This window comes from Rhynchophorus ferrugineus, unplaced genomic scaffold, assembly GCF_030347505.1.
Source record: "Rhynchophorus ferrugineus isolate W39M unplaced genomic scaffold, kcgeb_rfMv2 rfM1, whole genome shotgun sequence".
In the NCBI taxonomy this organism is placed as follows: Eukaryota; Metazoa; Arthropoda; class Insecta; order Coleoptera; family Curculionidae; genus Rhynchophorus; species Rhynchophorus ferrugineus.
Window position 1 is genome coordinate 57,775,845 of NW_027472580.1, and position 18,878 is coordinate 57,794,722.

General features: G+C 30.2%; 1 protein-coding gene across 2 annotated transcripts in view; it reads right to left on the minus strand.

Annotated features, from left to right (window-relative positions):
- The window catches only part of lov (BTB/POZ domain-containing jim lovell protein), a 640,300-nt gene that overhangs the window by 414,982 nt on the left and 206,440 nt on the right, over positions 1–18,878 (minus strand). For both annotated transcript variants that reach the window (XM_076408331.1, XM_076408306.1), the window contains exon 2: positions 17,599–17,695. The gene's annotated coding sequence lies outside the window, so the exon portion shown is untranslated. The remainder of the gene's footprint in view (positions 1–17,598; positions 17,696–18,878) is intronic.

Consider the following 18,878-nt stretch of genomic DNA (forward strand, 5'->3'; position numbering starts at 1 on the left):
TCACACCGTCACAATTAAAATGTATGAAGAGAAATTCATAGACCTAAAAATTATATATAATATATAGTACAAGTAAAAGTTAATTTGATTCCTTACAAACAAAAATATTACGCGGTACATTCAACAAGATGATGCTGCCAACTTTACTGTGAGTATGAAACTATTTTTAAATGATATTACCAATTGTAAAAAATATCGTTTCATTTTCAAGACTGCTGAAGACTTTTGTATATATTTTGATATTTCCAGTACTGTTAGAACCATGAAAGAATAGGTATTAGTTCGTATCAAACATTGTCATAAATATAATAGTATAAAACCATAGAAGGTTAAAACATTGTACATTTTTATTAGTGAAAATAAACTAATGTGCCAACAATAAAGTTCAATAATAAAAATTAATTATTTAGATAATAAGGGAATTTTCTATCGATGTTTCACAAATGTTAAGAAATCTAATTGGAATTTTAAGAAATTTGATGAACTTGATTTCTAGAAAACATAGTATAATCAAAAAAAAGTACATTTTCTGAGTAAATGATAATCGAAATGATTGATGTAAAGATTATATAGTATTATTATATTCATTTTAAAGCTTAAATTCAATTTAAGACGTCTCAACTTTCGTAAGTAAATATACAAAGCACCAGCCACATATTGCAGCTAGGAAAAACCTTTTGATCCAATAATAATACAGAAGAAAGACCGACCAAAAACAATAGCAAATGTTGCAAATATGTCTTAACTTATAATCATACCTTTTCCAATATTTAATTCAATAGATATAAATTTGGCTCGTAAATTTATATAAATCACTATTTTCGTTATTTTAAATTACTTAAAAGTATTGAATATATATATATATATATATATATATATATATATATATATATATATATATATATATATATATATATATATATATATATATAGTGAGAGAGAGAGAGAATATAGAGAAAAAGATTATATATATTATATATTAAATAAGATTATATAAAGAGGAAAAATAGGCATATCCGAATCATTTAAAATAATATAAATTATAGCTAAAAGCGTACGTTTTCCTTAAGTTTGTCAAGTCAGTTTATGCCACTTTTAATATATGATACTTTAGAATATTAGCATAATTTATAGTTATTTTTAAAACAACAACTTTTGTTACAAATGTTAAAGATTTGTTTGGATTGCTAAATTTTGTTGACACGCTTCTTTACGCCAAAATATTTCTGGGTACCTTGGAAAAGCTTTCGGAATAGAAACATAAATCCATGAACGTTATCTAAATATAATCATTTCGAAATGATGAACGTTCACTAAATGTCCAAGAATTGACGAAGGCAGAATTTAATATTGAATGAACGGAACAAAAAGCCACATTCAACTTATGAAACCGTGCTGGGTCCACCCTATACGAAACGGACGATATATAACGTCGGCTGGTGACATTAGCAAGCTAAGACAGTGGTTAGCAGGGCTGCAGTAAGACATCGGACACAAGACGGGCAATACTTAGTCTGCAGTGCCCCGATAATTAATCATACATTGTAATTAGTTCCTATGAGGGACGGCAGAGACGTTGCATGTCGTGACCCCCCTTTTGAGCGGGCGGAGGGGGATACGAAGGAGAGGTCCGGCCTACTATAACGGTGGGGCGGCCGGAGGACAGTTGAACCTTTTGTTTTAGGGGGATTAGTTAATGGTTTTGGGAGGTGGGGAGACGTAAAAGGACGAGCTTGGGGGACTTAGGAACGGTTTAGAAATTGCTCGCTATGTTGGGTAAGATGGATTATTTAAAACAGCTCCAGGGATGTGTAATTTTCTTTTATTATCTCCGATAAAAAACGTGTCACCTTATGAGTCCAAGATTATATGGTTTTATATTTTTATATTGAGTTTTTACAGATTTTCCGTATACACTGGTGGATAATTTCTTAATTCTTAGAAATATAAGGCCGCCTTCGAAGCGAGCCAATGCAGATCAGTTATGTTTAAGCAAAATAGAGCGTTATTAACAAATCCATAGTCGAAGCTCGAGAAGAGCATTTATTTTTCAGCCAGTACGCCGCTATTGGTGCCGAACTTCCAATATTACTCTTAAAATTTTGTCACTGCTAACAATCAGTCGCAACCATGCATCAGAGAGTATTAATATATTATTCAGACCACTCTCTACGAATTTGATCCAAGCATATATTATATTGCATCTATTTGTCATCAAAAATATTCATTCCGCTATGGAATGCTGTGAGACATTCACCATTACCATTTCATGACTATGCACTACCACACCTTAATCGAACAACATTTTTAACACGATTTTTGAATGAAACACACGGAATTTGATTTCGTCGTTTGACCGTATTTTTTTCTACCCTACAGATATATAACACTGTGAAACTGTCCAAATTTCAGAGCTATAAACACACTTAGGTGTAGTTGTTGTTTACTGTGATATGCTATGATTATAAAGCTGCACACAAAACTTCCTACATCAGCTTTACCACTTATTTTTTCGGAATTATCGTTGATAAATGCGAAAAACCAACCAATGATTTAATCAAAAATGTACATTCTACAAAGTGTTGTAACGGTAACTAGTGTAATTACTACATGTAGCTGTAATTAAAAAACTTTTCGAAGATTGCTGTAGAGTTTTGCAATTTCATTTCTACGTTTCCCTAAAACCTAGCAATACAATGTGGGACTATAAACTATCTAATATAATATCATCATTAACAGGTCAATTGAAACGTCCCCGGCCTACCATAGTAAAACATATTATTTTGGCAAATTTTTTTTTATTCAACATAATTCCCTTCAAAAATGATTATAGCGACCCTCCAACTTTTCGATACTGTTTTTGCAATACGATTTGTCCTTTGCTTCAAAATAGGCCTCAGTTTCGAGGATCACCTCTTCATTCGACGAAATTTTTTTCCCAGCGAGCATTCTTTTGAGATTTGAGACCAGGAAATAGTCGCTGAGGGCCAGATCTTGGAGGATACGGTGAATGAGGAAGCAATTCGAAGCCCAATTCATGAATTTTTGCCATCGATTTTACTGACTTCTGACACGGTGTATTGGCTTGGCGAAGCAGCACTTTCTCTTTCTTCAAATGCGGCCGTTTTTGGGCGATTTCGTCTTACAAACGGCTCAATAACGCTATGTAATGATCGTTGTTGATGGTCCCTCCATTTTTAAAGTAGTCAATGAAAATTATTCCATGCGCATCCCAAAATACAGACGCCAAAATCTTGCCAGCCGACTGTTGTGTCTTCCCACGCTTTGGAGCGGGTTCATCTTATGCAGTCCACTCGGATGACTGTGGATTGGACTTCGGCGTAAAATGATTGAGCCATGTTTCTTCCATTGTAACATATCGACGCAAAAACTCGGGTTTATTACGCTTGATTGTCTGCAAATACTGCTCCGAATCATCAACTCGTTATATCAAATGCCGTCGTTATTTTTGGTCAAAAGTGAGCTCGCGCGGCACCTACATTACACAGAGCTTTCTCATACCCAAATATTCGTGAATGATATGATGTACACATTCACTTGACATCTTTAGAGTGTCTGCTACTTCATTCAATTTGAATTTACCGTCATTCAAAATCATTTTGTGTATTATTTTATATTTTCGTCGGTAACAAACTCTTTTGGGCGTCCACTACGTTCACCGTCACATTTGCTTCAATAATGTTGAAAATAGAAATCTCCTCCTTACTTTCTGCTCAAGAGCGCTGCATAACCGTTCAGTTATTTATTCAGATGATATTCTAATACTACTCAAACCAAGGCTAAACCTTTTCAGCTGTGGGTATAGGCTCATTTTCATATTAGAATATATAGAAATATATCTGACGGCAATATTCTAGTTATAGTAAGAACTTCATTATTGAGGATCTCGAGATATTTATTCCCAAATGATCACTCAGATCACACTCAGATCACTTAGATCACACCTATTACCACCCAAATCATAATGGAACCTACTATCATGCTTGACTGTATGAAGCAGGCAGCCCTGATCGTAAGTCTCTTTTGGAGTTTTCCATAAATAAACCTGGCCATTTATAGAGAACAACGTACATGATGATTCATCGGACCATACGATATTCTTCCAATTATCAAATATCGAGATTTTATGATCTTAGCTTAGCGTTGGCTTGCGTTATAAAATATTTCGAAATCACCATCTCCGCTTCAATGTTAGCTTTACAGAGCTCCCGCCGTACTGTTGAAACCGTATTAGTCAAGAAAGTGTAGGGTTCTGCTGTTACCATGAGGTGCAGTAATTTTATTTGATCGCTAACCGCTAACCAAACACTAACGATTTGCCCTCTTTCGAAATCTGAGAGATCACATATTTCACCTATCTCTTATTTTAGCAATATCAGAATATAAAACTCTCATATATAAACTTAGAGACTTACAAGTAAACTAAATAATGCGTACATATGTGATAATTACAAGGAAGCCCTCTTGCCAACATATACATATACACTGACATGATGAACTATTGGTAGAATAAGGTGTACTATATTTCATAGTATTCTGTTTGTATATAGTCAAACATCACTCTCTGAAGTTAAAACTTGAGGCGTTTATATAGGCATAAAATATTATCTGTTAATTCTTTAATATTTTTATATATCATAATAAAATGGCAATTAACATATGATTAAAGCATTATGCATTTTTATAAAACTGTTTTGAATTTTAACCGTTTTAGGAAAATAAGATATATAAAATATAAAAAAATAATTATACTACACAACATACCAGAATATGACTGATGAATGGGTTTAAATATGTACATAAAGTCGAAACTTAAATAAAAGTTGCATTTTACAATGAAAACTTCACTTCGCTATATTCGAAACGAAACAATTTAATAGAATAATTATTAATATGTTATTATTTTGTTATTTAACATTTAAACAAAATCATTATTTTTATAGTAACATAAAATAATATTTAGTTTGAAAATAGCAAAACATAGTTAGAAATATTGTAACCTAACTAATCATATTTTAAGATATATTAGATAACTATATATAAAATCTATAAAAACAAATTATTAATCAAATTTGAAAACAGAAGTAATTTCAATTCTTCATCTGCCTCCTTAAAACCCATATTTAAAGCAGAAGACTAAGCCGTATAAGACGATATCCCAGAACCAGAAGAACATAAAGTGGGAATGGTCCATCGACGCTGGTCGTGAAACCAACGAGCTTAGAATATTGATAAGAGTAATTGTTTTGATAATGGTGAGCGATGGCGAACGGTCGTGAGCAAACACTACAATTTGCTGGTAAAACTGCGAACGCCTTTATCGACGGGGCACCTTTTCTTCGCCTGCCATTATGGGAAAAAAATAACGAGTTGAACGCGGCATTTTATCGACGGTCGCGTCGCGACGATTTGTCATGCATGGGTCCAGCTCGCAACCGTTAGATCTGAACGTATTTGTTTAATTCTCATTGTTGATCATATGCTAATAATCTACTGAAAATGTCTGCCTCATGTTTTACCTTATTTATTTTACATAGTTTCTTATTAATTCTTCTTAAAATTAATATTTATGCCAAGTCCCTGACAACAAATAAAATTTGAACTAGAGAATAGTTGAGTGAAGGATAACAGTTCTCACAAGAATAAAGATAACCAAAGGTATCGGGACCAACAAATTTATATTGAAGTTGTCATATTCAAATCACTTTTTATAGCAAATGTACCTAATAAGTAATCTATAAAACAAATGCTTCTTTCTTGATAATAAAATTTTTATCTTGCAGTAATGAACAAATTGTGTTTGTTGCATTTCATCATGTGATTTATTAACAGTAATGACGGGGACTAACAAATTTATATTGAAGTTGTCATATTCAAATCACTTTTTATTGCATATGTACCTAATAGGTAATCTATAAAACAAATGCTTCTATCTTGATAATAAAATTTTTATCTTGCAGTAATGAACAAATTGTGTTTGCATTTCATCATGTGATTTATTAACAGTAATGACGGGGACTAACAAATTTATATTGGAGTTGTCATATTCAAATCACTTTTTATTGCATATGTACCTAATAGGTAATCTATAAAACAAATGCTTCTTTCTTGATAATAAAATTTTTATCTTGCAGTAATGAACAAATTGTGTTTGCATTTCATCATGTGATTTATTAACAGTAATGACGGGGACTAACAAATTTATATTGGAGTTGTCATATTCAAATCGCTTTTTATTGCATATGTACCTAATAAGTAATCTATAAAACAAATGCTTCTATCTTGATAATAAAATTTTTATCTTGCAGTAATGAACAAATTGTGTTTGCATTTCATCATGTGATTTATTAACAGTAATGACGGGGACTAACAAATTTATATTGGAGTTGTCATATTCAAATCACTTTTTATTGCATATGTACCTAATAAGTAATCTATAAAACAAATGCTTCTATCTTGATAATAAAATTTTTATCTTGCAGTAATGAACAAATTGTGTTTGCATTTCATCATGTGATTTATTAACAGTAATGGCGGGGACTAACAAATTTATATTGCAGTTGTTATATTCAAATCACTTTTTATTGCATATGTACCTAATAGGTAATCTATAAAACAAATGGTTCTTTCTTGATAATAAAATTTTTATCTTGCAGTAATGAACAAATTGTGTTTGCATTTCATCATGTGATTTATTAACAGTAATGACGGGGACTAACAAATTTATATTGCAGTTGTCATATTCAAATCACATTTTTTTGCAAATGTACCTAATAAGTAATCTATAAAACAAATGCTTCTTTCTTGATAATAAAATTTTTATCTTGCAGTAATGAACAAATTGTGTTTGCATTTCATCATGTGATTTATTAACAGTAATGACGGGGACTAACAAATTTATATTGCAGTTGTCATATTCAAATCACTTTTTATTGCAAATGTACCTAATAAGTAATCTATAAAACAAATGCTTCTTTCTTGATAATAAAATTTTTATCTTGCAGTAATGAACAAATTGTGTTTGCATTTCATCATGTGATTTATTAACAGTAATGACGGGGACTAACAAATTTATATTGCAGTTGTCATATTCAAATCACTTTTTATTGCAAATGTACCTAATAAGTAATCTATAAAACAAATGCTTCTTTCTTGATAATAAAATTTTTATCTTGCAGTAATGAACAAATTGTGTTTGCATTTCATCATGTGATTTATTAACAGTAATGACGGGGACTAACAAATTTATATTGCAGTTGTCATATTCAAATCACTTTTTATTGCAAATGTACCTAATAAGTAATCTATAAAAGAAATGCTCCTTTCTTGATAATAAAATTTTTATCTTGCAGTAATGAACAAATTGTGTTTGCATTTCATCATGTGATTTATTAACAGTAATAACGGGGACTAACAAATTTATATTGCAGTTGTCATATTCAAATCACTTTTTATTGCAAATGTACCTAATAAGTAATCTATAAAACAAATGCTTCTTTCTTGATAATAAAATTTTTATCTTGCAGTAATGAACAAATTGTGTTTGCATTTCATCATGTGATTTATTAACAGTAATGACGGGGACTAACAAATTTATATTGCAGTTTTCATATTCAAATCACTTTTTATTGCATATGTACCTAATAGGTAATCTATAAAACAAATGCTTCTTTCTTGATAATAAAATTTTTATCTTGCAGTAATGAACAAATTGTGTTTGCATTTCATCATGTGATTTATTAACAGTAATGACGGGGACTAACAAATTTATATTGCAGTTGTCATATTCAAATCACTTTTTATTGCAAATGTACCTAATAAGTAATCTATAAAACAAATGCTTCTTTCTTGATAATAAAATTTTTATCTTGCAGTAATGAACAAATTGTGTTTGCATTTCATCATGTGATTTATTAACAGTAATGACGGGGACTAACAAATTTATATTGCAGTTGTCATATTCAAATCACTTTTTATTGCAAATGTACCTAATAAGTAATCTATAAAACAAATGCTCCTTTCTTGATAATAAAATTTTTATCTTGCAGTAATGAACAAATTGTGTTTGCATTTCATCATGTGATTTATTAACAGTAAGAACGGGGACTAACAAATTTATATTGCAGTTGTCATATTCAAATCACTTTTTATTGCAAATGTACCTAATAAGTAATCTATAAAACAAATGCTTCTTTCTTGATAATAAAATTTTTATCTTGCAGTAATGAACAAATTGTGTTTGCATTTCATCATGTGATTTATTAACAGTAATGACGGGGACTAACAAATTTATATTGCAGTTTTCATATTCAAATCACTTTTTATTGCGTATGTACCTAATAGGTAATCTATAAAACAAATGCTTCTTTCTTGATAATAAAATTTTTATCTTGCAGTAATGAACAAATTGTGTTTGCATTTCATCATGTGATTTATTAACAGTAATGACGGGGACTAACAAATTTATATTGCAGTTGTCATATTCAAATCACTTTTTATTGCAAATGTACCTAATAAGTAATCTATAAAACAAATGCTTCTTTCTTGATAATAAAATTTTTATCTTGCAGTAATGAACAAATTGTGTTTGCATTTCATCATGTGATTTATTAACAGTAATGACGGAGACTAACAAATTTATATTGCAGTTGTCATATTCAAATCACTTTTTATTGCAAATGTACCTAATAAGTAATCTATAAAACAAATGCTTCTTTCTTGATAATAAAATTTTTATCTTGCAGTAATGAACAAATTGTGTTTGCATTTCATCATGTGATTTATTAACAGTAATGACGGGGACTAACAATTTTATATTGCACTTGTCATATTCAAATCACTTTTTATTGCAAATGTACCTAATAAGTAATCTATAAAACAAATGCTCCTTTCTTGATAATAAAATTTTTATCTTGCAGTAATGAACAAATTGTGTTTGCATTTCATCATGTGATTTATTAACAGTAATGACGGGGACTACCAAATTTATATTGCAGTTGTCATATTCAAATCACTTTTTATTGAATATGTACCTAATAAGTAATCTATAAAACAATGCTTCTATCTTGATAATAAAATTTTTATCTTGGAGTAATGAACAAATTGTGTTTCATCATGTGATTTATTAACAGTAATGACGGGGACTAACAAATTTGTATTGCAGTTGTCATATTCAAATCACTTTTTATTGCAAATGTACCTAATAGGTAATCTATAAAACAAATGCTTCTTTCTTGATAATAAAATTTTTATCTTGCAGTAATGAACAAATTGTGTTTGCATTTCATCATGTGATTTATTAACAGTAATGACGGGGACTAACAAATTTATATTGCAGTTGTCATATTCAAATCACTTTTTATTGCAAATGTACCTAATAGGTAATCTATAAAACAAATGCTTCTTTCTTGATAATAAAATTTTTATCTTGCAGTAATGAACAAATTGTGTTTGCATTTCATCATGTGATTTATTAACAATAATGACGGGGACTAACAAATTTATATTGCAGTTGTCATATTCAAATCACTTTTTATTGCATATGTACCTAATAGGTAATCTATAAAACAAATGCTTCTTTCTTGATAATAAAATTTTTATCTTGCAGTAATGAACAAATTGTGTTTGCATTTCATCATGTGATTTATTAACAGTAATGACGGGGACTAACAAATTTATATTGCAGTTGTCATATTCAAATCACTTTTTATTGCAAATGTACCTAATAGGTAATCTATAAAACAAATGCTTCTTTCTTGATAATAAAATTTTTATCTTGCAGTAATGAACAAATTGTGTTTGCATTTCATCATGTGATTTATTAACAGTAATGACGGGGACTAACAAATTTATATTGCAGTTGTCATATTCAAATCACTTTTTATTGCAAATGTACCTAATAAGTAATCTATAAAACAAATGCTCCTTTCTTGATAATAAAATTTTTATCTTGCAGTAATGAACAAATTGTGTTTGCATTTCATCATGTGATTTATTAACAGTAATGACGGGGACTAACAAATTTGTATTGCAGTTGTCATATTCAAATCACTTTTTATTGCAAATGTACCTAATAGGTAATCTATAAAACAAATGCTTCTTTCTTGATAATAAAATTTTTATCTTGCAGTAATGAACAAATTGTGTTTGCATTTCATCATGTGATTTATTAACAGTAATGACGGGGACTACCAAATTTATATTGCAGTTGTCATATTCAAATCACTTTTTATTGCATATGTACCTAATAGGTAATCTATAAAACAAATGCTCCTTTCTTGATAATAAAATTTTTATCTTGCAGTAATGAACAAATTGTGTTTTTGCATTTCATCATGTGATTTATTAACAGTAATGACGGGGACTAACAAATTTATATTGCAGTTGTCATATTCAAATCACTTTTTATTGCATATGTACCTAATAGGTAATCTATAAAACAAATGCTCCTTTCTTGATAATAAAATTTTTATCTTGCAGTAATGAACAAATTGTGTTTGCATTTCATCATGTGATTTATTAACAGTAATGACGGGGACTACCAAATTTATATTGCAGTTGTCATATTCAAATCACTTTTTATTGCAAATGTACCTAATAAGTAATCTATAAAACAAATGCTTCTTTCTTGATAATAAAATTTTTATCTTGCAGTAATGAACAAATTGTGTTTGCATTTCATCACGTGATTTATTAACAGTAATGACGGGGACTAACAAATTTATATTGCAGTTGTCATATTCAAATCACTTTTTATTGCAAATGTACCTAATAAGTAATCTATAAAACAAATGCTTCTTTCTTGATAATAAAATTTTTATCTTGCAGTAATGAACAAATTGTGTTTGCATTTCATCATGTGATTTATTAACAGTAATGACGGGGACTAACAAATTTATATTGCAGTTGTCATATTCAAATCACTTTTTATTGCAAATGTACCTAATAAGTAATCTATAAAACAAATGCTCCTTTCTTGATAATAAAATTTTTATCTTGCAGTAATGAACAAATTGTGTTTGCATTTCATCATGTGATTTATTAACAGTAATGACGGAGACTACCAAATTTATATTTCAGTTGTCATATTCAAATCACTTTTTATTGCATATGTACCTAATAAGTAATCTATAAAACAATGCTTCTATCTTGATAATAAAATTTTTATCTTGGAGTAATGAACAAATTGTGTTTCATCATGTGATTTATTAACAGTAATGACGGGGACTAACAAATTTGTATTGCAGTTGTCATATTCAAATCACTTTTTATTGCATATGTACCTAATAAGTAATCTATAAAACAATGCTTCTATCTTGATAATAAAATTTTTATCTTGCAGTAATGAACAAATTGTGTTTCATCATGTGATTTATTAACAGTAATGACGGGGACTAACAAATTTATATTGCAGTTGTTATATTCAAATCACTTTTTATTGCATATGTACCTAATAAGTAATCTATAAAACAAATGCTTCTTTCTTGATAATAAAATTTTTATCTTGCAGTAATGAACAAATTGTGTTTGTTGCATTTCATCATGTGATTTATTAACAGTAATGACGGGGACTAACAAATTTATATTGAAGTTGTCTTATGCAGAGCACTTTTCATTGCTTAAGTAACAAATGTTTCTCTAACGATAACATTTTTATGTTTGGAATGATGAACAAATTATGTTTGCATTTCAACATATGTTTTTTTTTTCAAAAATAATTATTTAGGATGCGTATTGTTTCAATGTAGACGATAATGACGCGTCATAATTTATTTTATCTCATATTCCGACAATTTAAACACTGTTAAGAATAATTCGAAAATCTGTAAATAATCATGGTTTCATAAGTAGTATAATAATAGAGAATTATCTGAAAAATATGTATTTTCTTGTTACTTCGTAGGATATTAGATGCTTGAATGTTTTCAGATATTTTTTTTTCATCATAAAAAGGATTTTTTTTTGAGAAATAATATATATTATATTAAAATATGTGTTAAATGATAATTTTCCACTATTTCTTATTAGCTTTTTTCATATTTCTGGAAAAATAGCGAAACTTTATAGAAAGAACGGTAATTGTTTGACAGAGGCCGAAACAAAGGTTCATTTTCGTCGTTTAATCCATTTTCCTACATGCAGCATCGACTTTAAAATGTGGCAACAAGAGGCCACTATATCAACCAAGTACGCTGGGTGTAGCAGAACTACCATTAGAGCTGAAAAAGTTAATCATGCAGAACAAAACTCATAGAATATTTTAGAATAACTCATGACTATTTGACCTAAAATTGACCTAGCACTTGTCAACTCCAGTCACAATAGGACTCTGAAAACTCTTATTTTTTTGCTTGGCAAGTAATGAAGTCTCGATTCCGGAACAGTTGGACATGGCATATCCAATCAATTCGTTCAGTTCTTTTAGGTCTTTTTAATAGCATGTAAATGTCTAGACACAATTTATTATTTAACTGCTAAGATGTTATTTGAGAGCTTGAGCTAGATCTTGCCTTAGAAAGGTTTGGAATTCATTATATTCGAACTTTCTTGGTGCTCGAGGCCATTCTTAATTATTGATATTGTGAAGCAACATCATCATTATACGCTATAAGACGCTATAAGATGTCGATTAGCGTTTCTATACGCCAAATAACTCATCGAAAGACTATTATTTTGTGTAGAAAAATATCAATGCAATCGAGTTAGGTTAGGTTGTTTAACACTGATTACATTGATACTTCCCATTTATATTAAGGTATGGCTGATCGAAACATATGCAAGCAAGTAATAAATTTTTTGCTCAATAATCAGAGACAGCTTTATCTGCAGTCTGAGTAGGCTTGAGCATAGGCCAGCATATTTTAGGAAGCGGTAAATTTCACACAAGTATAACTTTAAAAATATTTTAGCTCTATACAAAGTAATATTTTACTTTTTATGAGAATATTTTAGTACTTACAAAATGTAAATAATAAAACATTAATAAATACGATATAGAATTGCAAAAGTCAGTGGAGGTGCAAAATTTGAATAGATCCTATAATATATCTATTTGAAGTTTCTCCAAATATAAGAGTGAATCCATGTATTTTCTGATAAAAAAACAACAACTCTCTAATCAAATCAAATGACATATTTAATAAGTAAAATACCTATATACCTAAATATTTAAACCGATATAATCTTCATCAAGTGTATTTATATTTAATATTGCTGGTTTTGTTGTCACAGTGGCCAAACAGGTGTGATGATCATCCTAATGCTGCGATAGTAGCAGGTTTGAATCATGCCAAAGCATGGATTTATGGTTGTGTTAGTTGTAGCAAGTGCATAAAAACTGACAAGGAGCAACCATCACTATCATGCGGGTATTCAGAGTATGTAAGATCAGGGATAGTATCTCAGTTGGATACTACTTAGTCGGTAGTCTTAATGCTGCCTTCATAGTTTACATTAAGCAGTAGGTTCAGTCACAAAATAATCAAGAAAGAGATATCCTGATTAAAATCCATCTTATAAAATAATTCCCAGTATTAACCAATAATAACATTAACCTTAATATGAATAATTGCAATGCAAGTAATTCACATTAAGAATAGAAGGCAAAAAGCTGATAAGTAATTCAGTCTTCCAAATGTATTCCCTTCACTTCAGCATAATTGTCTTCAAATTGCAACCATATTTTCTACTTGATTTTTTCTGGCATTAGAAACAGCTGATCTCTAAAGCCTCCTTCAATACAATTTTAGTTCCCTTAATCGACCTGGAGGAATATCCTAGAAACAATTTTTTGAGGTTGTGGTTTAGCTACAGGTTCGACGAAGTTGAATAACGGGTCATATGAAAAGTCTCCGGTCTGACATATAGATAGCGCTACTAGAATTAAATCCATAAGTTTTTTAGTTATCCCTAACTCTCAAAAGATGCGTGTATAAATTTGACATCTGTCAGATCATTAATTTGTGAATTATAGCATTTTGAGTGAAGGAAATTTTGTTAATGTGACACAAATGGATAAAAAGTAATTTCGCGTGTTGTTAAAATATTGCTTTTTAAGGGAAAAAATACAGTTGAAGCAAAAACTTGGCTTGATGCCGAGTTTTTGGAAACTGCCCCAGGAAAATTAACCATCAACGATTAGTATGCTAAGTTTAGACGTGGTGAAATGAGCACCGAAGACGGTGAACGCAGTGGACGCCCAAAACCGGTTGTTACCGACGAAAACATTTTAAAAATCCACAACCTGACTTTGAATGACCGTAAATTGAGATTGAATGAAATAGCAGACACTCTAAAGATATCAACTGAATGTGTACATCATATCATTCAAGAATATTTGTGTATGAGAAAGCTCTGTGCAAAGTGGGTGCCTCGCGATCTCATTTTTAACCAAAAACAACGACGATTTGATGATTCGGAGCAGTGTTTAAAAATGATCAAGCGTAATAAATCCGGGTTTTAGCATCAAGTGGACTGCACGCGATGAACCCGCTCGAAAGCGTGGGAAAACAGTCGGCTAGCAAGTTTATGGCGTCTCAATTTTGGAATGCGCTTCGAATAATTTTCACTGACTACCTTGAAAATGGAAGGACCATCACCAGTTACATAGTGTTATTGGATCGTTTGAAGGACGAAATCGCTGAAATAGGCTTTGAATTGCTTCCTCATCCACCGTATTCTCCAGATCTGGCTATATCCTGTTCTCAGATCTCAAAAGAATGCTCGCTGCGAAGAAATTTTCGTCGAATGAAGAGGTGATCAACGAAACTGAGGCCTATTTTGAAGCAGAGAACAAATCGTACTACAAAAATGGTATCGAAAAGTTGGAGTCTCGCTATAATCAGTGTTTCACCCTTGAACGGAATTATATTGAATAAAAAAAAATTTGTTAGAACTTTGTGTTTTACTATGGTAGGCCGGACACTGTTAAGGCCATTAGAGCGTTTGATGATGGGTGGAATTTTTATTCGAAGAAGTTTGGTCTATTTTAGTTGTGTGCGAGTAATTTGCTAAATAAATTAATTGGTTTGAGATCCGAGCCGGTGTTCGCCAAACTGATGTCATCACTCCACTGCTCGAATAATTAAGTCGCGAGTAATTAAAAATACTTTTTATCTATATATAACACTACATTCACTGAGATAGATTTTAACGATTTGATTGATTCTAATTAAAAAGTACTGATAACTAACAGATCATCTGATATTGTAAGTCCACACGACATCCAATTAGAGGAAGTGTAAGAACTTCTACAAAGTAAGTACTTGGATCAGTAAGGCAGGAAAAGAAAGTGGTATTTATGGCTAAATCAACAAAATCAATCGCTCAAGCTATTTACTGATTCCTGATTTTACAGCCAATTATTACAGCCTATAGACCAACATTATAATATATCATAAGCATTTCAAATGGGATTGCCCAATATTGTATTAAAAATTATCACATTAGATTAAAATTCAACAATAGCATTTCAATTATTTGGTTATTAAACAGCGTTTTTATGCGATTAATAAATAGATCCTTATGATTTATAGTTAAATAAGGTTATTTATTTGATTAAACATAGTTAACATAACTGAGTTTAATGTACAATAAAATATAAACAAACCATATAAAAAATAATTAATCACCATATTAAAATAATGGCCGTAAGCAGAACGAGCATCGTCGTGACTAAAAACCCTTTTTACATAACTGGTTCACACAACTTTCCGCGGACTGATGAAGACGTCATCGCTGACGTACCCACTTCTTTCACCTCCTCTTTTGCACGACATTAGCCCCAGCACCGCGATTTGATCCTCTTGGACCCCCGCCACGACCGCGTGCCCCCCTTTTCCCACCCGATAATTAACTTCATACTGGTTGTATGTAGAGTTGCCCCGGCTCGGAGCACCTGTGGCATCGTTGCGCGTCAGTAATTACCATTAGATCTGTATAATAATCGCTCATTTAAGTGTACCTTTGGCTCGGCTATGACGGTGGTCCTAAACGAGACACACTTGACAAGTTCAAGACGTTTATTAGTGCGCGCTTTATTGTTCTATAGCAAATGCATAGTTCCAGGCGATGGACTACACTTTGAGGAAACGTAAATCCGTGAAATGCTGACGGAAAATCGTCCAAATTAAACGTAAACAATACTATGCTTTAATAATACTTTGATAATATATTTAATAACATATGATTATATTTTCGCAATAAAATGTCTTCATTACATAATTAAAATACAATATTTATAAACATAATTATATATAAATATTTATACATCAAATATCGTAAGAAAAGTTGTCATTTTCCAGGACATATTGATTTAGATTGGCTTTTTGAGATATATTTTATTTGCATGTTTTTCACAGAAAATCCATTCATATAACTTATTAACACTGACCAAATACATATAGTCAATTCAAAACAGTAGTGAATCGTGTATCAATATATGTCTGTCTAAAGTTGTAAATTCATTTTACGATCAGACATTATTAACCTGTACAATATTTTAGCGGCAATATCGTAATGATCAGCTGGTCATTTCATTCACATAGTTAACCGAATTACAGCGAATGAATATCTACATCCAAAGCGTTGAAATTCTTACTACGGCTTGCCAGACACTGCCATATTCCAACACGATAATGCTCCCATAAGCATAGACACAACATCAGAATATCATCGGATATCGTACCTGGCTAACACAATATCCAGACCTCAAGATAATTGAACCATTATAGTTATTTTTTGAGCAGAGAATAAAGGGTAAATTTTCATGCTCAACAGCAATGAAGCAATTGGCAGATTGTTGGTACAAGAATGGATTAATATACCGTGGGAAACTATTCAGACATTCCATGAATCTATTCCGTGAAGAATTTCGTATGTTTAAAAGCAAATGGTTAAAGTGCATTTAAATTAAAATTAAAAGTTATTTTAAATATTGTTCCTGTGGTGTTTCAACCGTGCATGTATTTCTGATAAGACAAATGTATGATTAATATAAAATATTCCAAAAATATTGTATAAGCAATTACTTTCTCACATCGGATGGTTTTTAAGATGAAGATGATGAAGAATAGATGGTTTTTAATAACCAACCGTTTTATGCTATTTTAATAGGAACAAAAATGGCCTTCCAAAATTAACAATCTATATTCTAGAAAGTTTGCTTAATAGGTGGACATATCTTTTATTCCATTAAATTTAGCTTAAAACTCATTCATTGCTTTCTGACCATCTTAAAACATATTCATTTTATACACAACAAGCGTAAAAGCAGGCTGAAAATATAACTGTCAATTCTATAAATTCCACTTTTGCAAAATACCTTATAACAGATGACAATAAATAAGTTTATGATTTTATTAAAAAGTTGACACTTGAGAATACTGCGACAACCCAAAAAATGTCAGAGTCAAAACGAATATATATATTATTTTCAATTAATTAAATTTTTCGAAATTCTTTTAAACAATCAAACGGTATATAAAGAATATGATTTTGGAGCCATTAATATTGGCAATTTGAGAATAAAGAAGAAAAATTAAAACAAATATAATGAAATGAATAAAACACCATACTCACCAGACACGACACTCAGATATTTCTACTTGAAATCACTTCGTCGGAGATGCTCTCGTTTTTTATTAACACCTCACTAATAAGAAGAGGATCAGTCGATCTGCAAAAAAATATTAACTTTAAAGATGAAAAAATAAATTCCTGACATTCATAAATATATTAATAATAGCATTAGAATTAATATTCAATCATTATATTATATTTTATCGTTTTATATAATATGTGATATAACCCTTTTAATATTGATATATTCATAATATGTAAAATATAATGAATCAATAGCTAATTTAAATCTATCAATTATTATGTAAATTTACTTTTTATATATCGAAGTTTAATCAAAATATAATATTAAAGTGAAAGTAAAAGCAAAGATTTCAATTAAAACAATATTTAAAATATGTAGGCGTGTTTGTTTAATCCCATCTAATTTAAGAAAGCTTATGGGCGTTTTAGAAGTCGTTAGGTAAATAATAATATTTTAACCGTATTTAAACAATAACAAACTTAAAACTGATAATATTTCATTAATTATTAAAAATTCGATACACGGGAATAAATTATATGTCGGTATCTTAACGTTGTGAAATTATGTTGAAATTATTTTGACTCGAACAATAAAAACATATAACCGACCAATCAATTATGGTTTCTAACATTTCCGTCTAATACCAGTTCCTTTTTATTCCCTCTTACATCGTCAACAAAACCGCGGTCCAACTTCTTTTCACCATTATTTTCAAACTCCAACGTCATCATTACACTATTTTTAGTTTATTTCGTTGAAGCGTACTTAGAGGGGCTAAACGAAAAGTAATGTACATATAGATATATATATAGATACTTCTAATTTAAATTGGAATACTGTATGTAAAAATGTTTCTTATATTTTACTGTAGCTAAATAGTCTTCTGCTCTAATAAAATTCACTCTAAATGTGCATTTTTAAATATTAAAATAATACATCCTATTTCACAATTTTTTTTATATACTGGTTTACAGTATTACAGTCTCAAGGGCTTTTTAGCTTTTTCTCAATATTATTGTTTCAACATAACTGACATATTTTAAATTTTAGTTAATTCAGTTTATTTCAAATGCTGTTTCAACCTTTAGTGTTCAATTTTAATAAAAAATAAGTTTTCACCATTTTGGAAGATTTAAAATCATGAAGTAAAAGCTCTACAAAGTAAGTCTAAATTCCAATAGTAAACAACTTCGAAACGAAGCATTTCGTTCTTCAGTTCGCCTTTAGTGGTGTTCAACTGCTATGCTTCTATTCG